This window comes from Chrysemys picta, chromosome 10 (assembly GCF_011386835.1).
Source record: "Chrysemys picta bellii isolate R12L10 chromosome 10, ASM1138683v2, whole genome shotgun sequence".
Lineage (NCBI taxonomy): Eukaryota > Metazoa > Chordata > Testudines > Emydidae > Chrysemys > Chrysemys picta.
This window is the reverse complement of record NC_088800.1, coordinates 24,710,062-24,734,170: the sequence shown is the minus strand read 5'-3', so window position 1 is coordinate 24,734,170 and position 24,109 is coordinate 24,710,062. Positions and strand designations below refer to the sequence as shown.

Sequence of the window (24,109 nt, the reverse complement as noted above, 5' to 3'; positions counted from 1 at the left end):
GCTGGCAGCTGCAGGGGATTTTGGTTGTTTCTATATATAGCATTATATTAGGATAAGGCGGTGGAGGTAGGGAAGGGCACACAAAGTAGTTTGAAGCTGACAATTGTGCACTTTGAGTGTTTGCTTAAGTCTAGGAATGTGGTTTAGTCCCATTCAAGTCAGTAGGACTGTGATAGGGCTTTCAGTGGCTGGGCAGCCTAGTGGCTAGATTATTGGGTAGGGCAGGCCTTAGTGGGACCTGACCCCTCCTTTTCTCTCTGTTCCTGGCCCAGGGTCCTGTGCCGCTCACACCTCTAAGTAGTGGAGCTGGATCTTTCTCCCAGCCATGGGGGGGAGGGGTGTTCAGGAGGCTTTCCTGGGCTGCCCCCTATGCAAGTCCTTAAGTTTGGGCGTGGCCCCAATAGTCCAGTTTCCACGCAGTTGGGGCTTAGCTGTAGGTTCCCCTTAGCAGGGGAAGACTTACTCATTTCCCACAGCTGCGTGGCTGGCAGGGTGCCGGTCTGTGCCTTCAGGCAGGCAAACAGAGCGCTCCTGCCTCTTCGCCAGTCAGCCCCTGACTGAGGGTTGGAGGGAAAGGAGCCACCTCATGATTCTGGTGTTTGTGTTCTTCATAGCATGCAGCCAGTGGAGAGGGGCATGGTCAGTGACTAGGGTAAAGTGTGTGCCTAGAAGATAACAGAGAGAGTCTGCAGCCCATTTTACTGCCAAGGCTTCCTTCTCAATTATGGAGTAGGCCTTTTCCCTCGGGAACAGCTTTCTACTAATGTAGAGGATGGGGTGTTCGTCGCCTCCCACTACCTGGGATAGAATGGCTCCTAGGCCAACATCCGAGGCAGCCATCTGTAATATAAACTCCTTAGTGAAGTCAGGGCTATACAAGACGGGTTCCCAACAGAGTTGGGCTTTCAGAGTTTGAAATGCCTCCTCACAGGCTCTGGTCCTCTGGGTCCTCTTAGGACTGTCATTCTTGGGGAGATCAGTAAGCAGGGCTGCAATAGAGGGAGAACCCTGGGATAAAGCAGCAGTAGTAACCGGCCAGTCCTAGAAACTGGTGTAATTGCTTTTTTGAGGAAGGAGTGGGGCACAGCTGGAGAGCATGGACTTTGCCAATCAAGGGTCGGACAACGGTGCCTTTTCCCAACGTGTATCCGAGGTAGGAGGCCTCATCCTTCCCAAGGTGACAGTTAGCAGGGTTCGCCATCAGGCCGGCCTCCTTGAGGGACTGTAGCACTGTGGCCACATGTTTTAAGTGGTTCGGCCAGTCGCGACTATAAGTCACCACGTCATCTAGGTTAGCAGCTGTATACCGGCTATGAGGGTGGAGAACGTGTTCCATTAGTCGCTAAACGTTGCAGGGGCACCATGCAAACTGAAGGGCATGGTCTGGAACTGGAGGAGCCCAAAGAGGGTGGAGAAAGCTGTCTTTTCCTTGGATTTGGGTGTGAGGGGGATCTGCCAATATCCCTTTAAGTCCAGGGTGGTGATGAACTGTGCCTTTCCTAGCCAGTCGAGCAGCTCATCAATACGTGGCATTGGGTATGCATCAAATTTTGATACTGCATTGACCTTGCAGAAGTCAATGCAAAAGCGAGTACTCACATCGGGTTTCGAGACTAGTACCACAGGGCTTTTCCAGTCATTGAAAGACTCCTCAATCACCCCCAATGCTAGCATCGACTGGAGTTCCTGTTTCATGGTCTTTCTCAGTTTCTGGGGAAGGAACCGAGGGTTTTCCCTGACCTTAACTCCTGTTTCCATCTGGATATGGTGGTTATCAAGTGAGTCCGGCCTGGTTGGGTCAAAAAGATGGAAGACATGGCAGTGATCAGTTTCTGCACCTGACTTCTCTGCTCTGGGGTAAGATTGTCTCCAATCTTGACCCCCTCCCCCCGGAGTTGAAGCTTTGGCAACCTAGGGGCCTAGTTCAGGCTCTGGCAGGTAGGGAGCTATTAGTAAGCCTTCCTGGACTTTCCACGGTTTTAAAAGGTTCACATGGTAGATTTCTTGTACCTTACGTTTGTTGGGTTGCTTGATCTCGTAGTTCACCGGTCCTACGTGACGGATCACCTCACAGGGCCCTTGCCAATGGGCGAGGAGCTTCAACTATGAGCTGGGCAGCAACAACAGTACCTGATTACCAGGCTGAAACTCCTGGAGACACGCCTGTTTATTGTAGGCAGCCTCTTGGGTTTCGTGGGCATGGAGGAGGTTCTCTCTGGCAAAGGAGCCTAAAGCTTCGAGTCTCTCCCGCAGGTTCAAGACATATTGTACCACATTGTTGGCTTGGGATGGTTGTTCCTCCCACATTTCTCGAATTACGTCCAAAATTCCTTGGGGTTGCCTCCCATATAAAAGCTCAAATGGCAAGAAGCCAGTGGAAAACTGGGGAACCTCCTGGACCGTGAGCATCAGAGGAGGGAATAGCTGGTCCCAATGTCAAACATCTGTTAGGATGAATTTTCGGAGCATCGCTTTTAGGGTTCTGTTATAGCGCTTTACCAGGCCGTCTATTTGGGGGTGGTATACGGATGTTCGTAGAGTTTTGATTTTTAGTAACCAGCAGAGTTGCTGGATCATCTGGGTCTCTTAAGATTTCCTGGAGCACCCCAACTCAGGAAAAGATATTCATAAGCTCTGTTGCCACCCTTTTGGCATTCATAGAAAATAGTGCCACGACTTCAGAGAACCTGGTCACATAGTCTAGCATGAAGAAAATGAACCGGTATGCAGTAGCGCTCTTCTCCAGAGGGACGACTTTGTTGAGTCCAATCCACTCGAAGGGTGCACTCATAAGTGGAAGGGGGATCAAAGGGGCTCTCTCAGCTGTCTGAGGTGCGATGAGCTAGCACTCTTGGGCAGGAGGCACAGAAATCCACCACCTCTCTGTAGAATCCTGGCCAAAAGAACTGGGCCAGAATCTGAGCCAGTGTCTTTTCCCTCCCGAGGTGACCAGCAGTGGGTATGGCATTGGGGAGTCGCATGACCTCTTTCCAGCAGGGCTGAGGCACCAAGAGCTGGTGTTGAATCTCTTCGGTCTGTGGGTTCTTCCCTAAACTGTAGAGTTGGTCACCCTGAATCTCAAAATGGGGGAACCGTCACGCTTGATGGGGTTCAACAGTCTCCCCATTCACCGCCGCCACCTGGGCGTATGCTCGACTCAGTGTGTCGTCCGTCCATTGTTCTCCCACAAAGTCAGAGAGGCAAGTCAGAAGCTCTGATTTGGGTAGCAAGGATGGCTCCCCTTCTGGCTGTGAGGGGGCCTGGTCTGGCTGGGCTGGTGCTGAAGACTGGGATGTCCCTTCACCAGGGTCTTCAACCTCCCCCACGGTTGGTGCTTCAGGTCAGCCCGTGATTGGAGGTAGGGGCCATTGCCCATTGGAATGGGGTCCCACAAGCTCGGTTATCAGTTCTCTAAAATAGCTCCAGTCCCTGCCTAAAATAACAGGGTGGGCAAGTGTCGAGGCCATCCCAATCATCAGGGGCTCTTTGTGTCTCCCTACCATTAAAGTCATTTCTGTGCGAGGGTAGGACCTCATGTCCCCATGCATGCACTGTAACATGATGGTGCCTAGCGTTGGGCTGGGATTAGGCACCACTGTACGTCATACCAGGGTCTGGGCACACCCTGAGTCAACTAGCCCCACTACATCTCCCCCATTCACCCACAGTGGGATGGTCAGCTTTGCAGGGTCCCCAAGGCGTGCTAGTGCTCACTGAGTCCAGATCTTCCCAATGCTACATTCTATGTATGGACAGTCTCTGGACCAGTGTCCAGAATGGCAACATGTGAAACACCAGTCCTGATTTTGGGAGATGTGTGGGGTTTCCTGCCTGGGTATCCGGGTGGCCTGATCATGATGGGCTGAGCAAGAGGCTTCCTGGGTCTCTGGTGGACCTGTGGTCTCTTGAACAGGGGTGCGGGTAAACGGCTCTGGGGGTGGATGCTGATGTTCCTCATGATCCTGGAGCCCCTTGGGTGGCTCTATCTTTTAGGGGCAGAGGGCTCTTAGTTCCTGTTGATCCCGGAGGGGGTGTCATCACAGGGGACTTGGCGGCTAGATATTTCTCCATTAGTTGAATGGCGTCCGTCATGATGATGCTGCAACACCTATTCTTTTCCCCCAGGGTGTAGAATCTGGACAAACTGCTCTAGCGGGACCTGCTCAGCGACCTGCAACCCAGTCTTTGCCTCTGGATCGAGCCATCTCCAGCATGAGTCGCGCAGCCTCTGGGCAACCAGGCGGGGTGGGACCCTGACCCCCCCGACAGGTACTGCTCCCCCCGGAAGCATTGCCGGAACGTTTCCTCCAAAATATCTAGGGCATCAAGGATTATTGCCTTGACCTGGGCATAGTCCTGGGCTGCGGTGGGGTCTAGAGCACGCTATGCAGTCTGTGCTACCCTGGTTAGGTATGGGGCCAGCACTGCCACCCATTGTTCTTGGGGCCACCGAGCTACCATGGTTACCTCCTCAAAAGTCTCTAAAAAAGCCTCCGGGTCATCATCAGGCTGCATTTTGGCAAGTCTGATAGGGGCAGGGTTAGGCAGCTCTGCTGGAGCAGTGGGTCGCAAAATGGAGACCACCTGTTGGACCACCTGCAGTTGCTGCTGCTGTTGGGTTGCCAATTCACAAATTAGCTGTTGCTGCTGCATGGCCATCTGCTGCAGGAGTCGCTGCTGCTGTTGTTGATGGTGGGTGTTTTGTTCAGCCATGCATTTCAGCAGAAGTTCCATCTCCGTTCAAGGGTTTGCTCTCAGGGCGTGTTTTTTTTGTTTTTGTTTTTTGTGGTAATTCCCTTCAGCAGAGACTAGGGCTCATGCCCGCATTCTCCACCATTTGTGATAGGGCCTTCATTGGCCGGGCAGCCTAGTGGCTAGATCGTTGGGGTGGGGGGCCATAGGGGGACCTGACCCCTCCATTTTCCTCAGTTCCTGGCCCAGGGTCCTGTGCTGCTCACACCTCTAAGTAGTGGAGCCAGATCTTTTTTCCAGCCATGATGGGGGGTTCAGGACACTTTCCTGGGCTGCTCCCTGTGATGGGTTCGGTCACAGAGACTCCCTTGGGACTGTCACCTGATGTGCTGAAGTTACCCTTGAGCCCATTTTACCTGCCAGCTTGGGACTTCAGAATCCTGTCTTGTTGAGCCAGACATGCTAGCCTGCTGCAAACACAGACTCAGGGTCTGGGCCATGCCCCCAAAGCTGCAGACTTTAACCAGAAACAGCTCAGCAAGTTACCTCTCCAGCACTCAGACATCCAGTTCCCAATGGGATCCAAACCCCAAATAAATCTGTTTTACTCTGTATAAAGCTTATACAGGGTAAACTTATAAATTGACACTGATAGAAAGATATGCACAGCTGTTTGCTCCCCCAGGTATTAATCACTTACTCTGGATTCATTAATAAACAAAAGTGATTTTATTGAGTATAAAAAGTAGGATTTAAGTGGTTTCAAGTAATAACAGACAGAACAAACTAAGTCACCAAGCAAAATAAAGCCAAAACATGCAAGTCTAAGCCTAATACATTAAGAAACTGATTACAGGTAATATCTCACCCTTAGAGATGTTCCAGTAAGCTTCTTTCACAGACTAAATAGACTCCTTCCTAGTCTGGGCTCAATCCTTTCCCCTGGTACAGTCCTTGTTAGTTCCAGCAGACATCTTTGGTGGTAACTAGGGTTTTTTGCATGACTGGCAGCCTCCTTTGTCCTTTTCACCCCCTTTTATAGCTTTGGCACAAGGTGGTAATCTTTTGTCTCTTTGGGTCCCCACCCGTCCTCCTAAATGGAAAAGCACCAGGTTTAAGATAGATTCCAGTATCAGGTGACATGGTCACATGTCCTGTGAGACCCCAGCCTCCATTCTTCCTGGGCTGGCCCACACGTACACAGGAAGGTTTGCAAGTAAACAGAGCCATTTATAGTTCATTGATTATGAAACACCCTTAATGGTTTCTACTTAATATGGTTACATCAGTAATACAAGTTTAGATCTTATTCTCCTAACTCCAGACATAGAAATAATACATGCAAACAAATAGGATGAACACACTCAATAGATAAGCTTTGCAATGATACCTTACAAGAGACCTTTTGCATAAGCATATTTTCATAAAGCATAAGGAGTGCAATGTCACACTCTCTATGCAAGTCCTTAAGTTTGGGGCATGGTCCCAATAGTTCAGTTTCCCCACAGTTGGGGCTTAGCTGTAGGTTCCCCTTAGACTTACTCGTTTCCCACAGCTGCGTGGCTGGCAGGGTGCTGGTCTGTGCCTGCAGGCAGGCAAACAGAGAGCTCCTGCCTCTTCTCCAGTTAGCCCCTGACTGAGCCAGGCTCCCTTCTTTTCTTCCTCCTCCAGGCCTGGCATTGGCTGCAGGTATAATGGGAAAGGCTAGATGAACCCACAGTTTTCTTTAACCCCTGATGTGCCAGACTTTGCTCCTTCACAAGGACATAAGCATGTGTTTAAGTGCATTGCTGAATCTGGGGCATGAATGGCATGAGACATTTAGAAGGTTTTGTACAGGTGCTTCTATATACAGGAATGTCTACAATTTATTTTTGTCAGGCTATTAGAATATTTTAAAAAATACACGAACCTGAAGCGCACAATCTGAAACTAATTATGTTTCCAGTGTATGTTTTCCTATATCTTTACTGGGGGGAGAAATTACATTTTAAAACAACTCAGGATATGTGATGTTAGTTCAAAAGTGATCCCTCATCATGTACTCTGAAAGTGTTGGGACTGGAAAAGTTGAGAGTTAGTGTGGCAGAAAGAAAACATACCTGTTGTTTTATCCAGACTGGCAGAAAAATGATTATTATTAAGTTAGCTCAGTGTTTCCCAAAGTTGGGATGCCGCCTGTGTAGGGAAAGCTCCTGGCAGGCCGGGCCGGTTTGTTTACCTGCCGCGTCTGCAGATCCGGCCGATCGCGGCTCCCAGTGGCCGTGGTTTGCTGCTCCAGACCAATGGGGGCTTCAGGAAGTGGCACGGGCTGAGGGATGTGCTGGCCGCCGCTTCCAATAGCTCCCATTGGCCTGGAGCAGCGAACCGCGGCCAGTGGGAGCCACGATCGGCCGGACATGCAGGCGTGGCAGGTAAACAAACCGGCCCGGCCCGACAGGGGCTTTCCCTACACAAGCGGCGTCCCAACTTTGGGAAACACTGAGCTAGCTGATCGCACAGACTATATGCTGAGTGAGACAGAAAAAATGGCATTCACAGTAAATAGAAGAAGTGTCATCTTCATCCAGAAAAAACATGATGAGATTTTGCATGCATTCCTGGGTAGGTCATTCCCATAAAAGGAGACATAGCAACAATCCTCAAGGCACTTCGGCCAAGATAACTGTTGAAATTGTGAAATGAAACCTTTGAAAATGTAAATGATAGGAAGAGAATGTGGAGAAGGAAGAAACATCTTTGTATTAAAAAAAGTCAATGGTGATAATCACAATGTCAACAACTTTATTTTAGAATACGTAAGACACTAGCTGTGAAATAAGAAATGTATGGCGGCCAAAAAAGTCACTTGCTATCCAGGAATGGCATCCCCCTTTTTAACAGCTGACATGTGTTGACATGAGATACCCACATCTGGAAGTGATAAGAGCTTCTTAGGAAAAAGGTGTCCATGCTAGTGATTCATGTGGTGCAACCTTACATTTCATTTCCAAAAGCTATCATCTTACTTTCTAGAAGGGAGGTCAGACTAGGGATATGATGACATCAATGCCACAGCTAAGAAACAGCAAAAATCCTAACCTACACTGTCAGCATAATGCAAAATCGAGCCAATATTGACTTTCATTCTGCCAGACTGTTTGAATTCTCTCTTTACTTTTACAGGTAATGGTGTATTTTCATTTTTGGCAGGATTTCTTTGTCCTGTGTAATGCTGAATAGCCTCATCTCTAGAGACATCTACCTCTTTGCAGGATACTATACTCACATAATCTTATTTTCATAATTAGGAATGCATTTGTGTAAATGATTTCTTAATGGAAGAATTTAGCCTGAGAAGGAGCCTGTCCTAAATGTTAATGCAGTTCAGATAAGATACAAAACATGAATTAAGCTAAAAGAAATGTGGAGTTAAGGTCCTAGTTCATTAATTCACACTGTTATGCTTCAGAATCTCAATTTAGTATGCAAAACAGCATGCTGCAACTGACCTTAAGGTAAATATAGAGCAAAAGGTGTTCCCGTTCCGGAAGGAAATCCGAAGAGGTCGATCTGATCTGTTTTAGGAACTTCCGGAATGCCAAGTCAGCATAGTATTTAGATAACCACAAAAATGATTTAAGGGCTGGAGAGACTGAGAGAGACTTCTCGTACTGTGAGAGACTGAAAGAGCTCAATCTCTTCAGTTTATTAAAAAGAAGATTGGAAGGTGACTAGATTAGTGTCTTCACAGGAAATACTGGGTCCTAACATGGACTCTTTAATCAGGAAAAAAGCAAAAAAAAAAAAAAAACCCACTAATGGCTGAAGCCAGACAAGTTCAAATTGAAATTAGACACAAATTTTTAACAGGGGAGGCAGGATTTAAATTCTCAGAGACTATTTCCCAGAGAGCCCCTCCCCATTCGGGGCTCTGGGCTTCAGCCCCAGGGTGAGGTGGGGTGCCGTGGTTCAGGTCTTCAGCCCTGCAGCGAGGTGCTGGGGCTCCCGTGGGTTTAAAAATATTTACTGGAGCTCTGCTTCAGATGGCTCCAGCTGAATGTAAGCCCTGAGTCAAGGTTACTAACTAGGACACGGGTTTGAGTCAACAGTGTGCCCTTGTTGACAAGAAGGCTAACGGCATTTTGGGCTGTATAAATAGGGGCATTGCCCGCAGGTCGAGGGATGTGATCATTTCCCTCTATTCGACATTGGTGAGGCCTCATCTGGAGTACTGTGTCCAGTTTTGGGACCCACACTACAAGAAGGATGTGGAAAAATTGGAAAGAGTCCAACGGAGGGCAACAAAAATGATTAGGGGGCTGGAGCACATGACTTATGAGGAGAGGCTGAGGGAACTGGGATTGTTTAGTCTGCAGAAGAGAAGAATGAGGGGGGATTTGATAACTGCTTTCAACTACCTGAAAGGGGGTTCCAAAGAGGATGGATCTAGACTGTTCTCAGTGGTACCTGATGACAGAACAAGGAGTAATGGTCTCAAGTTGCAGCCGGGGAGGTTTAGGTTGGATATTAGGAAAAACTTTTTCACCAGGAGGGTGGTGAAGCACTGGAATGGGTTACCTAGGGAGGTGGTGGAATCTCTTTCCTTAGAGGTTTTTAAGGTCAGGCTTGACAAAGCCCTGACTGGGATGATTTAGTTGGGAATTGGTCCTGCTTTGAGCAGGGAGTTGGACTAGATGACCTCCTGAGGTCCCTTCCAACCCTGATATTCTATGATTCTCAAACCCGGGGGTTGGGATCCGTCAGGGGATCGCGAGGTTATACCTGGGGGGTCGCAAGCTGTCAGTCTCCACCTCAAACCCCGCTTTGCCTCCAGCATTTATAATGGTGTTAAATATATAAAAAAGTGTTTTTAATTTATTAGGAGGGGTTGCACTCAGAGGCTTCCTATGGGAAAGGGGTCACCAGTACAAAAGTTTGAGAACTACTGAACTATGGGAACAAATGGCCAAGGGAAGTGGTGAATTCTCCATCTCTTGAGGTCTTCACATCAAGGCTGGATGCTATTCTGGAAGATGTGCTGTAGCCACACACAAGTTATTAGGCTCAGTACAAGGGTAACAGAGGGAAATTGAATAGCTTGTGAAATACAGGTCAGACTAGATGTTCTAATGGTTCCTTCTGGCCTTAGACTGAATGAATCTATGAATAGCAAAGCAAAGCAAAATAAGACAGGATGTTTCAAACATATGTGAGCTCCTTTTGCCTTTCTGGGGTTCAGTTCTTTGTACTTGTGTGTGTTTTATAAAGATATATAATCTATTTAATGTCTGTTGTATGTAGGGTTTCACAATGGTCAGACTACAGCATGTTTTGAGCTCAAGGACATTCTCCGCTTGGAGAATTTTCCATAGCCTAAGACCCACTACTGCAAATGCCCTGCCTCCCAATAGTCTGTCGGGGCATTTTTAGTATCCATTTCTCTGACAAGTACATTGGTCTCACGGGATCATGGATGGTGAGGCTAAAAATATAACTGGAAGATTCAATAAACAAGATACAACTGTTGAAACGTTGTAAAACTGATGTACAGAATTTCTGCTTGCACAGCTCAATATCTGAAACTGTTGAAAATCAAATGAATAGGATATTTCAGTGACTGGTTTGCTGACAGGCTGCTGCTCGAGTTAATGATAGAATGCTACGTGTACGATATAATGACAAAGCATTGCAGAGTAATACCCTTGCTGTGCACCTTGTGCAATTATTTATACCAATGTAAATGAGAGCAAAGAACGCTATTGAGCCAGAACAGGAGCCTTATACACACTTTGCAATGGTGCTAATGACGATCCCAAGTGCAGGGCAAAAGAGTTGGGCCCTGCCTGTGCTTGCAATTCTGGATGCAGTTTGACAGTTTCAGTGGTGTGGTCATCATAAATTCTGTATATGACGACAATGCTTTATGACGAAATAACTTTATTTCAGAGCAAGGCAGAGTATGTATTTCTCCTACGCCCCAGTGTGTGTGTGTGTGTGTGTGTGTGTGTGGGGAGGGATTGAATCCATATTTTTTGGATCAGATCCAAGTCTATATAAATTGCCACCCCTCCTCTCCATGACCCTGATTCTGTGGGTAGAACCCTGTGTAGACTCCTACTGACTTACAGCACTGGGGTCCAAAGAAGCACTTGGGGCATTGAACAAAATACAATAAAACTGGAATCCAGTGTACATTTCTGTAATTAAACACCATTTTCTGCACACTTTAGCCAAGAAAGCAAGTGAAGAGGAGGAAAGGGAGTTCTAGGGCCTTTACAGCTCATCCGTATTCACCTCTCTTTCCTCTCATTTGCCTCTCTACAGACAGACTGAGAATGTACCCTTGTGGTTCAGAAAACTAGCACCCTGTTCCCTAAATGTTGTGTTTGTCTTTTGTCTCAATTCAGCCTCCTTTAAGATAGCTCCTATGAGGAAGCTAAATCCAGAGAGAGGGAAACAAATGAAATGTTAGTGCCAGGAGTGGAGGGTTTAAAGGGAGTACATCATCTAACTAGAGCTGCCAGAGAAGCAAGTGGGCTAGGGTTATAAGTGTGAATACAAATATTGCATCATCTCTGAGTATGGGGGGAGTTCACAATGGATTTGGAGAATCAGTGATATATTACCAGGCATGGGCAAGACTACTAGTACTCCAGAATTTCTACCCTTGCAGCCCAAAAGCAGACAATAGTAGCCAGTCATCCTGCTCTTAAGAATTGCATGAACATTGAGGTGTCATATGGTATTGAACCTTGGACAAGGTTTACTGCACTCGTTCATGCTCCTTAGATAATTAGTATACATGCATTCAAAATGAGACTCTGGGTTGTACGGGTTTGCCTATGCAAGTCCTTAGGGCTTTTTTTCGGTGCAAAGTTGTATGTGTTTGCAACTGAACTGAAGCATGGGCTTGCTATATTTGCACAGCTGTCAGTGAAAATCTGGCCTTCAATGTGTTTGTTCAATGTGTAACTTCTTAACATGACATATAGGCCTTGTCTACACTGGAAAAATATATGCAGTTTTTTTCAGTGGAGCTGATACTGTGTTAGCAATAGTAAGAAAATTTTGAAAAACATTTCCCTGCATAGATAGTGTCTTAATTAACACAGTTAAGTACAGTAAATTCAGAATGTCAATTGTGCATGCCATCCTTCTGTTTCTTACTTAAGAGATTGACAGCATGCATTGGCTCATTATGTATTTTTTTTTGCTACAGAAAGTGCTTTATGCAACTGAGCCTAAATCTAAAACCCTTGTGAAAACACTGGAATGCTATGTTGTGATTAAAAGAAACAAGTTGCCATTTGGTCAATCATTAATCTAATCAGAGGAAATGACAAGTGATTTTCTTAGTGCTCAGATCCAGAAGAAGAACTTCATGGTTAGATGCTTTTCTTAGTGCTCAGATCCAGAAGAAGAACTTAATGGTTAGATGCTATGGTGATCGATGCCCTAGGAAATATTTAAAATAGATGGATATTGTAAGATAAACGTGTTTATCATTGAATATTTTGCAAAGTAAGGTCAGGCAAATTAATACATTGTTTTCTCTAGTAATATTTGTATTTAGTGAAAAATATAAAATGGGTGTTTTTAGAATGTGCAGTGTATGTTTATATGTGCAGACGTGGCTGTGATTTTTGCTTTTAAAGTGTGATCACATTGACAGTTTGAGTTTTGACGTAAAATCCATTAGGTATCACCGAATTGTTCATGTGAGCACGGTACACTAACAAGCATGTACCTGGCTCTCAGGTATATAATTCTCTTATACTTCAGTACACACTTCAATAACAACTATATTTTGTTATGGTGGGAGTTATCAAAGAGCACTGTTACACATTACAAGTGTGTATTGTGCATTTACAAGTCCTTTTTCTTAGTGTGCGAACACTGTTCAGTCCTTGAACAACTGCTGTATTGTTTTGTGATGTGCTTTGCTTGGGAGAAGCTGTAGCAAACAGCAAGAGAGTTTGCTCCCTGCTTTAATTTCCCTAACTAGAGTCAATTTTGGGGACAGAGTTGTTTCCTGGGAACTGGACATTGTTGTCCTTTGTCTGAAATAGCCCATGGCTGTTGACTTTCAGTGTACTTGACCATACAAATTGTGGATTAGGCGCATTTGCAACTTCGATTATTTTGGACACAAATTAGGCATGAGTTACATACACATTTTGTGCATGCAGTTGCATGCCTAAATTATTTGAAAACCTGGTCCTGAATTTGCATTAAGTGAATGACAGGGCTCACGAGGCGTGGCTGAAAGGGAAGTAGCTCCATGCAACCTCGAATAACAGCTTCTTAAAAATGACATCAAAAGCCCTAATTATGGTCAGAGAGATTGTACAGTACCCAGTTATTTGAAAGAGTTTAACCTCATGATTTATAGATAAACCTTTGTTAGTTTGTTTTTTTTTATCTCCTGTGTGGTCTGATAGAGCCACTGTGTGGGAATGCTGTGGTTGACCTCTGAGAGCAAAGAGCTGAAAACACCAAACAATTTAAAAAGCCTGTAATCACAGTGAGAGGAACTGTGACAAAGCCAGCAATTGTCATAAGAGATATTTGAGGATGCTCAGCTATAGAATTTAAAAACTACACTGTTTATCTGTCCAGAAACATAGGGACAAGAGAACCACAGTTTTAAAGCCAGAACAAAAAGTCTACCAATTGCATTTATTAGTCATATGAGGGAGGAGCCATACTAGGTAGGATCTGCTGCTGCTACCCACAGCCATGGTTTGAAAGTGAATTGTTTTCCCTTTCCCCTGGTGTAAATGGGGCAACTTAAGAGGTAGCATAAATGCACTTGTAAATTACGTGTCACTTACTAAAGTCAGGTTTCAGAGTAGCAGCCGTGTTAGTCTGTATCCGCAAAAAGAAGAACAGGAGTACTTGTGGCACCTTAGAGACTAACAAATTTATTAGAGCATCCGAAGAAGTGGGCTGTAGTCCACGAAAGCTTATGCTCTAATAAATTTGTTAGTCTCTAAGGTGCCACAAGTACTCCTGTTCTTCTTTTTACTAAAGTCAGTGAGAGTTTTGCCATTGACTCCAGTGAGCCCTATGTGAGGGAGTATATGAATGTAAATGGGACATGGAGAGGTCTGGAGATCATGGTTGTAGCATGAGAAGCAACCAATACAAGAGTGTGAAATAAAGATACACCCCATTTTCTTACATTTTCCTGTTGAAATAGGTTGAGCTGTACTGCTCTAGTTTGGCATTTTAATTTAAGGTGTGGTAACAACCTGTAGTCACCAATTCTAAGAGCTCTATGCTCCATGTAAACAGTTGTCTCATCTGCTACACACAGTAGTTGATCAATTATGAAATAGAATTAAAGATTATTGGACCAAATCCTGTCCCCAAGTACATTCCTTGCAACCCCATTGACTTCATTGGGAGTGTAAATCAGGGCAAGACTTGGCTTACTGCATTTCCTAACATTAACCACTTAACCCAATCAGGTTTTCTATGATAAAATTCCTAATTTAAATCCACCTGTTAATTTGTTGAAATAATCTGAGGTATTTTTATAAACTGGTCAGTTGTTTTTGTGATGATTCTATCAGTCCCAAATCCTTCTCTTCCTCTAATATATTCAGTAAATGCTTTTGTTGTAAAGGGTTTTCTTCAAATTATTTCAGTATCAAGTGCATCTTCATAGATTCCAAGGCCAGAAGGGAGCATTGTGATCATCTAGCATTGTGATCATCTGGCGTCCTGTATAACACAGGCCATAGACCTTCCACCAGATGTTTTGTTTTCCTGATAATTTCCATTGTTATATCTCGTGTTCCTCTTAGCAGAGGTAACATTTACCCATCCTTAATTTTCTACTATTTATGTATGCAGAGTATGGATGCTTTGTCTCTAGCTCCATTTTATAGACATCTGGATAATTCTCTTTGGTTTTTCCCCAGGTTGCCCTCTCTGTACTTATTTTTTGTCAGTGTGCTATAGAAGAAGATTTGTTGTCACACTGTCAGCTTTTGTCTTTTCATTCTTTTTAGCTTATGTTTCCATTGAGGCTACACAGATTCATTTGGAATGATTGTTTTCTTTTATGGCCTTCATAATTTTCCCTAGTGGTGTGTATAATTCATTATCTTCACATATATTTTGCTTCATTGTTTTAGAAGATATTTTACTTGGTGTCAAAACACTTTGCTGCATACTTTCCTCTGTACCTTTTATTGGTGCACAACCTAAATTTCCTCTATGCTGCGCGGCTGCACAGCAGTCTATCAAGGGCCGCGCAGCCACAGGGGCCTGGACTCTCCCCTGCCCTGGCCTCAGCCCCGAAGCTGCTGCTGCCAGGGAGACGCGCCTCTCCCCCGGCCCCGGACTCGGTGCTGCCGCAGCTGGGGAGAGGTGCCTCTCCCCCTGGCTCCGGGCTGCTGCAGCGAGAGAGGGCTGGGGGGAAATCCTCTCTCCCTGCCACAGCCCTGGGGCAGCCTGCACCCCAAACCCCTCATCCCTGGCCACACCCCAGAACCCACATCCCCAGCTGGAGCCTTCACCCCCCCACCTCAACCCTCTGCCCAAACCCTGAGCCTCCTCCCACACCCTGAACCTCTCATCCCGGCCCCACCCCAGAGCCCTCACCCCCTGCACCCCAACCCTCTGCCCTAGCTCTGAGCCCCCTCCCACACCCTGAACCTCTCATCCTGGCCCCATCCCAGAGCCCTCACCCCCAGCTGGAGCCCTCACCCATCCCATCCCCCCCTGCACCTCAACCCTCTGCCTCAGCCCTGAGCCCTCTTCCACACCCTGAACCCCTCATCCCCGGCCCCACCCCAGAGCCCTCACCCCCTGCACCCCAACCCTCTGCCCCAGCCCTGAGCCCCCTCCCATACTTGGCCCCACCCCCACCACACATCACCTCCATAGTGATGCACATAACAAAATTCAGTCCACAGATGGATGTAAAAAATTAGAGGGAACATTGGTGCACACATAGTCACTTCATAGCAGCCCACTTAGGCTCTGGTTTTGTACTGTCTGTAGTATATTTTCCCACACAACTCTAGGGATTCCTGTCCATTTGTTTTATTATGGAAACTGCATTAATTTTGGGAGATTAACTTTTATTCATGCCTGCTTTGTGTTTAGTTTTTCACCCCATCATCCTATGTTCTTTTTCTGACATTTGGACTGACTTGGAAGATGCCCTCAAAATTCAAGTGACTGTCGTTGGTAGCATAGATAGTGCACAAGGAGGCATAGAGAATGGACCAGTCACTATGCATTTTATAATGCATAATACCTAGCACTTTCATGTACTGCTTTTCTTCACTAGATCTGCAAATACCTTACAAAGGAGGTCATTATAGAGGGGGGAACAGATACAAAGAGGTGAAGCAATTTGTCCAACATTATCCAGCAGAGCACTGGCAGATTTTAGGCATCCCAGTCCAGTGTTCTATCCTCTAGACCTCCAACTGTGCTTCCACTTTATGTACAAGTGATGAACAAAGACAAAAAACCTCCCTGTGATAAGTATGATAAATCTTTTATTTATTTCTTAAATGTTGAAATGGCAAACACCTTTATGAAGTGCATACTTGAAAATATGCTAACTAAATGCAAACCTCCCAATATCATTGCTATGTAAGTAAAATACCTATCTGAAATCTAATGAACTTGCTCAACTAATTACTAATGTTAAAAGCCATTGAAGTATAGAATATTTATATTAATAGGAAATTAATTACTTGCTGTGCTCAGGAAGGCAAAAAAATCATCTTTCCAAAATTATCATGTAGAACCAACCATTAAGCTAAAGGTCTTCTAAGAGTTGTTTAGTTTAAAAAGACTGTTTCAGAACTAAAATCTTTCATGTAAAGAGTAGGAGTGTTTGAATTTTTTTAAATCAGAATTTCATTACGTGTTGAATTCTAATATAATTGAAGGGACAGCTCAGGAAATGGACTGAGTAAAAAGAGAGAATATTCTTGAAGTGAGAATTTTGAGAATCTTCTGCCACAAAAACAAAGGAAATTTAACTGTTAAGAAAGAATTACAATCATAATGCATATACACATTAACAAATTCCATTTCAGAAGATGAAGAGGCTCCTAAGGTCAACCCATGAAGTTACTAAGCCAAAGAAAGAGAGATATCAACCAAGTTTGAATCTAAAGAAACCTGAAAGGCATGTGTTTTCCTATAATTTCATGGAAATAGGAAAGGGAAGAGTATAAAAAACTGACGTAAGCACCCCTTACACACTCATCCCCTCTGCTACCCTGCTTAACAGCAAGCCCTCATCATCTCATTCTGTCAATCTCTGCAAACAAGCTTCTAAAGGCAGCTAAGAACACAGAAGAACTCAGAAGACTCAAGAGGAAACCAACCCAAGGAAAGCCTCCTAAAGACTTCAACATGGATTGGTGATAGAAAGCTAACTAAGACACTGCCAAGGGATTACATTTAAACTTGTAAAGATTTTATAGGGATATTAAAATGGTGTTGTAACCTAAAATCCTAACAGTTTCTCCTTTTAAAACACCAAGTAGTTAGACCATGTATTCCTGGAGAGGAGATGAGGGCTAAACATTATTAAAAAGAGAAACAGTAGGATTTAATTGGATTTAAAATTCTTAATATTTGTAATTGGTCTGTCTTAAAACAGCTCCTTAAATGGCTTCTTTGAAGTAACTGATTTAAAATATTTTATTTGATTTCATAGTGTTTAGTTAAGATTACTCACTGTGCCCAATTATAAATGGCTGGTTATTTATTAATAATCAACAGGATCCACCTGTTCTTAAACAAAAATGATTTTGCCCATTTGTAAACATTCTTAATTAGCTAAATATCTACTAAAGAACTGATTCACAATAATTTGGGGGAAACAATACCTTGGTCTCAATTTACCAAGAGAAAAGTGCCCCACCAAAGGTGGGTTCACTCTTCAGGGTGTAACCTCTGTTAGAAGCTCTCTATAAAGAGACATACAGAAGAGATGATTATGGATTGAACCAGGTTGTTATTTGTGTTTGATTGTTTGTGTTGGTTTTTTTCAGCTTTCTTTCTCTTTTTTTTTTAATAATAAAATAGCCATGATTAGTAATTGTGATTATTTTGCTTGGTCTTGCTCCTGGTGTCTCCTGTATGTAAAAGAACCCCTGTGACCAAACTAGTGGGAGTCTTTTGATTTGATTTCCCTGGATTTGGCAGTGAGAGGAGCAATTAGTAAAAGCTATTCCACCATTTCTTGTTTCTCTGGACTAAATATTTGTAGTAATTTTTAAAATAATATTACTTGGGATCCCACAATTTTAAGTTACCCTTTCTATCCCACTCAGGTTAGTTATTCAGAGTACTACAGACTGGCTAATAGAGGGACACTGTGGTTCATTCAGTCTTCCTCAATTTTTGCATGTGTAAAACACGCACAGTAACATTTGTCTACCTGAGAAAGGGATGTGGGCTTTGAAACAGCATGAGCACTAAATATTATTACCATTCCTGAAATCGTGACTAGTAAACACTGGCTTACTGAATGTTTAGTTAGAAATCCATTGTTACTGTCACTCCCAAGAGAAATATAAACTCAAAAACAGCACCTCAAGGGCTGATATCAGTGTGGACACTGAGGTTGTTACATCCCTTGAGTCATGGGAGGATTGTTTGAGTAGCATTCCTGGGATGACACACATACAAATAGTGATGGTCAGATTATATGTAAAGGAACTGCAAACTGTACTTGTGTTCTGAGATACCTGCTTTTATATAATCATGTTTGGCTCATCTTTTCTTATAGGCGCTAATCAAAACTCCATTTAAGTCAATGGATTTTGGCTCAGGCCTATAACTTAATACAGAAGGAAATGGCAAATCTTTAATTTTAATTACTCCTACAAAAAGAAAATGAAAAGTTAATTCATTTAGCAAAGTTCAAGTGGGAAGTAAATGGTGCATAGGACATGTATTTGCTCCCAGCATGGAGTGAATTTCACCCTAATTCCACATAGCTAGAAATAATGTAAAGAAAAATATCCCAAATGATTTCTAGTTCAATAAAAAATGATCAATAACTCTTCCCTTCTCCGCTATTAAACCACTTTCAGATCCCAATTCTCTGCTAAAGGAAACCTGATTTTATTTTTATTTATTTTTATATATATATTACAAATATGCAGAAAAATGTGGTCCAAATATGATTTAAAATTATATCATTTTAAAAGTGGGCAAACAAAGGGGACTTTGACTCACCAGTCTTTGCCTTGATTTTTATGTTCTCTAATTCTTGTTTTAAGGTCTCTGAGGCCTTGTCTACACTACGAGAGTAGTTCGATTTTACTTGCATCGAATTTTTGGAATCGATATTGCAAAGTCGAACGTGTGTGTCCACACTAAGGACAGTAATTCGACTTTGTGCGTCCACACTAACGGTGAAAGCGTCGACATTCGAAGCAGTGCGCTGTGGTCAGCTATCCCACATTTCCCGCAGTCCCCTCTGCCCATTGGAATTCTGGGTGTAGCCGGCAATGCCTTCTGGGTAACAAAATGTGTCGAGGGTGCTTTTGGGTAACTGTCGTCATCCGTCCATCACTCCCGCCCTCCCTCCCTGAAAGCGCCGGCGGGAAATCATTTCGCGCACTTTTCCAGTCATTGACAGCGCGGACGCCACAGCACTGCGAGCATGGAGCACGCTGCGACCATCGCTGCAGTTGTGGCCGCTCTCAACGCCTCGCAGCTTATCATACAGGTTTCCCTGAGGCAGATGCAGAAAAGTCAGGCGAGGAGGCTACGGCACCGTGGTGATGTCCTGAAGTCTGAGAGTAGCACAGACCTCTCAGAAAGCAGGGGACCCAGCGCCGAGGACATCACGGTGGCAATGGGTCATGTTGATGCCGTGGAACGGCGATTCTGGGCACGGGAAACAAGCACTGAGTGGTGGGACCGCATAGTGCTGCAGGTCTGGGATGAATCCCAGTGGCTGCGAAACTTTCACATGCGGAAGGGAACTTTCCTGGAACTTTGTGAGTTGCTGTCCCCTGCCCTGAAGCGCAGTGACACCCGGTTGCGAGCTGCACTGAGTGTACAGAAGCGAGTGGCCATAGCCCTCTGGAAGCTTGCAACGCCAGACAGCTACCGGTCAGTCGCGAACCAGTTTGGGGTGGGCAAATCTACCGTGGGGGTTGTTGTGATGCAAGTAGCGAAGGCAATCGTTGATGTACTGCTGCCAAAGGTAGTGACCCTGGGAAACGTGGAGGCGATCATAGATGGCTTCGCAGCGATGGGATTCCCAAACTGCGGTGGGGCCATAGATGGAACTCACATCCCTATCCTGGCACCGGACCACCAGGCCACCCAGTACATTAACCGAAAGGGATACTTTTCCATGGTGCTGCAAGCACTGGTGGACCACAGGGGACGTTTTACCAACATCTACGTGGGATGGCCGGGCAAGGTTCATGACGCTCGTGTTTTTAGGAACTCTGGTCTGTTTAGACGGCTGCAACAAGGTATTTACTTCCCGGACCACAAAATAACTGTTGGGGATGTGGAGATGCCTATAGTCATCCTCGGGGACCCAGCCTACCCGCTAATGCCCTGGCTCATGAAGCCCTATACTGGCGCCCTGGACACTGAAAAAGAACTCTTCAACTACCGGCTGAGCAAGTGCAAAATGGTGGTGGAGTGTGCTTTTGGCCGTCTCAAGGGGAGATGGAGAAGCTTACTGACTCGCTGTGATCTCAGCGAAACCAATATCCCCATTGTTATAGCAGCTTGCTGTGTGCTCCACAATCTCTGTGAGAGCAAGGGGGAGACCTTTATGGCTGGGTGGGAGGTTGAGGAAAATAGCCTGACTGCTGATTACTCACAGCCAGACAGCCGGGCGATTAGAAGAGACCAGCGGGAAGCGCTGTGCATCCGGGAGGCTTTGAAAGCAAAGTTCCTGAGTGAGCAGGGTAACCTGTGACTTTAAAGTTTGTGTACTGAGAAGCTAAACCTGCCCCCGTTTCTTTACCCAGTTAATGTTGACTATCCTATCCAGTTACATACCCCCTTCACCCCCCTTCCAACACACGTTTCGAAATAAAAATAGTTCTACTTTGTTAAAGCACACCGTTTTCTTTAATACTGTTTTCGCGGGAATTTTTTAAAACTGGGATGCAGACTGTGGTGCGGAGCGGGTGTAGTGTAGTGGCGCGAATGCAGCTTCTAAACTCAAGGATTGACAGGCTCCGCTGCGGTGGGATGGTTGTTTCAACGGAGCCTGTCACCCCTCCTGATCGGGACTGTGTGTATGGGGGGTCTATGTGACTTTGTGGCAGGGGGAGGACGGTTACAGATCCCCTGCTGTGTGGCTCTGTGATCCTGCCTAAGGACCGCCGCTTAAGATCTGTAACTGCCCTCCCCTGCCACAAAGTCACAGAGCAACCCACCCCCCACCACATAACATGAAAACAACCTCCCAGACTAACCAGGGTAACTAGTCACTGCATCACTGCACTGTGTATGTGCCCTGCTGCTGTGCCTGCCCCCGACTATGTACCCTGCCAAAGGTGACTGTCCTGTCCAATTACCAACCCCCTTTCCCCTCCTCCTCCAAAAGAACATGATTGAAACAGTAGTTAACAGAAACGTATTTTTTATTATCAACTACACATGGCATTGGGAGGTGAAACTTGGACGGGGGCTTGTGTCAGGCGGGAAGGAAAGAACTTTTCAAATTTTGGGAAATGAGAGCCTTCTGCTACTAGAGCTCTCTGCAGGGGTGGAGTGAGACTTAGCAGGGACTCTGCCGCCTCTCCTTCTTTGCACTTTGGGTGAGGTGGGTATGGGACTTGGTGGCAGGGGAGGGCGGTTAGAGATGGACTGCAGCGGGGCTCTGTCCTCCTGCCTCCGTTCCTGCAGAACATCCACAAGGCGCCGGAGCGTGTCCGTTTGCTCCCTCAGTAGTCCAAGCAGCGTTTGAGTCGCCTGCTGGTCTTCCTGCCGCCACCTCTCCTCCCGATCCATGTTGGCTTGGTGCATTCGGGTCAAGTTCTCCCGCCACTGGGTCTGCTGTGCTGCCTGGGCTTGGGAACAGGCCATAAGCTCAGAGAACATGTCCTCCCGTGTCCTCTTCTTCCTACGCCTAATCCGTGCTAGCCTCTTGGAGTGTGATTCCAGGCTAGGTTGTGAGACAGTCGCTGATGGGGCTGTGGAAATGGGAAAAAGGGAGTGAATTCCTCAGAAAGAAAAATGTAGTTGTGAACAAAGAACATAGTCTTTCTCTGTGAACAAGACCATGCACAGCACCTATCACATGCGCACTCAGCACAAGGTCGAATTCTCGGCCTTCGCATTCAGTGCCTGGGGTCTTGCACAGCACATTTGAGAAGCGGGGCAGCACAACGGAATTTCTGTTGCAGGCAGACATGGTAAGCCGCACACTTGTGGCAGTTTAAAACTTTTATATTACCACTGGCCTCATTTCACATTTAAAGCTATGTCAGTTCCTGCAGCCAGCAATCCGGCAAGCGGGAACTCTGCCCCTGTCCCACCCCCTCGCGGCTGTCCCCGGGAACGATCCCTTTCGGCTGCCCCTCTCCCGCCTCCACCGCGTGGCTACAAACCAGCGGTTACAGTTCTGTAAAGGAACGGGAAAGCAGTCCCAACACTAACATTCCCCTACCTAATTAAAAGCAGGTCACCATGGGCGACATCACCCTGATGAGGATCTCTGAGAGCGACAGACAGAGAATGCTCCGGGAAAGCCTCCAAAGACCAGGGCCGTATGCCGCCCTGCTATGCAGAGCAATGATTCCCGAGTACTTGATAGTCTCGTGGCGCGGCAACGTGTCGTACTTCGGAGGACCCAATAAGGCCGCTCTCCCCAGGAACCTCATGCAACGGCTTTCAAATTACCTCCAGGAGAGCTTCATCGAGATGTCCCAGGAGGATTACTGCTCTATCCCCGGACATATAGACCGCATTTTACTGTAGCTGCAGTAGCAGGGAATAAACAGTAGAGCGGCTTGTGCAGGACAATCACTGAAAACCGGACATTGCTAGATTTTTTTTCAAAACTTGCACTGCCCATGACTAAACCGTTAAGCGCCTAGGGCACACTAATCATGAACAACCCATTCTTTTAATTGTTAATATTCCTGTTTTGTTAAAAATAAATGTTTAGATGTTTACAACACTTACTGGCTGATCCTTCACCAGATTCTGTGTCCGGGGTAACGGCTGGGGACGCTTCGTAGGGGATCTCTGTAAGGGTGATGAAGAGATCCTGGCTGTCTGGGAAATCAGCGTTGTGAGCGCTGCCGACTGCCTCGCCCTCCTCATCTCCTTCCTCATCTTCCCCGTCCCCTAACATGTCCGAGAAACCGGCCGTGGACACTATCCCATCCTCAGAGTCCACGGTCACTGGTGGGGTAGTGGTGGCGGCCGCACCGAGGATGGAATGCAGTGCCTCGTAGAAACGGGATGTCTGGGGATGGGATCCGGAGCGTCCGTTTGCCTCTTTGGTCTTCTGGTAGCCTTGTCTCAGCTCCTTGATTTTCACGCGGCACTGCGTTGCATCCCGGCTGTATCCTCTCTCTGCCATGTCTTTAGAGATCTTCTCGTAGATCTTTGCATTCCGTCTTTTGGATCGCAGCTCGGAAAGCACGGACTCATCGCCCCACACAGCGATGAGATCCAAGACTTCCCGATCAGTCCATGCTGGGGCCCTCTTTCTATTCACAGACTGCACGGCCATCACTGCTGGAGAGCTCTGCATCGTTGCCAGTGCTGCTGTGCTCGCCACGATGTCCAGACAGGAAATGAGATTCAAACTGGCCAGACAGGAAAAGGAATTCCAATTCAAATTTTCCCGGGGCTTTTCCTGTGTGGCTGGTCAGAGCATCCGAGCTCGCACTGCTGTCCAGAGCGTCAACAGAGTGGTGCACTGTGGGATAGCTCCTGGAGCTATTAGCGTCGATTTCCATCCACACCTAGCCTAATTCGACATGGCCATGTCGAATTTGGCACTACTCCCCTCGTCGGGGAGGAGTACAGAAGTCGAATTAAAGAGACCTCTATGTCGAACTAAATAGCATCGCAGTGTGGATGGGTGCAGGGTTAATTCGATGTAACGGCGCTAACTTCGACATAAACGCCTAGTGTAGACCAGGCCTGAGTTTCCACCCATGTTCCTGCCTCAAGGACACTGATTCATAGAGATCATCCCTCTTGTGCAGGTTATAAATCCCATTGTGAGTGTTTTCTTGCCTATAATTGGATGACAAAAGTAATCACACTTAGGAGTGGAATTACATTGGTCACTTATTCCTTTCAGTAAGCCTTTTTTTCTTAATGGTCTACATATTGCAGGACATAAATATGCTCTCATCAGACCGTTTCTAAAAGTAGATGCCTTATAAAATCCATTTAGGAAATTCTTTCAAGACTGAGTTTAATTCAAGGTCAATATCAT

At 45.8% G+C, this 24,109-nt stretch overlaps 1 long non-coding RNA gene across 1 annotated transcript in view; it reads left to right on the top strand.

Annotated features, from left to right (window-relative positions):
* Window positions 1–24,109, top strand: part of LOC122174057 (uncharacterized) — a 246,653-nt gene that overhangs the window by 134,076 nt on the left and 88,468 nt on the right. Inside the window, exon 4 of the long non-coding RNA XR_010590713.1 lies at window positions 4,126–4,269. This is a non-coding gene — a long non-coding RNA (uncharacterized LOC122174057). The remainder of the gene's footprint in view (window positions 1–4,125; window positions 4,270–24,109) is intronic.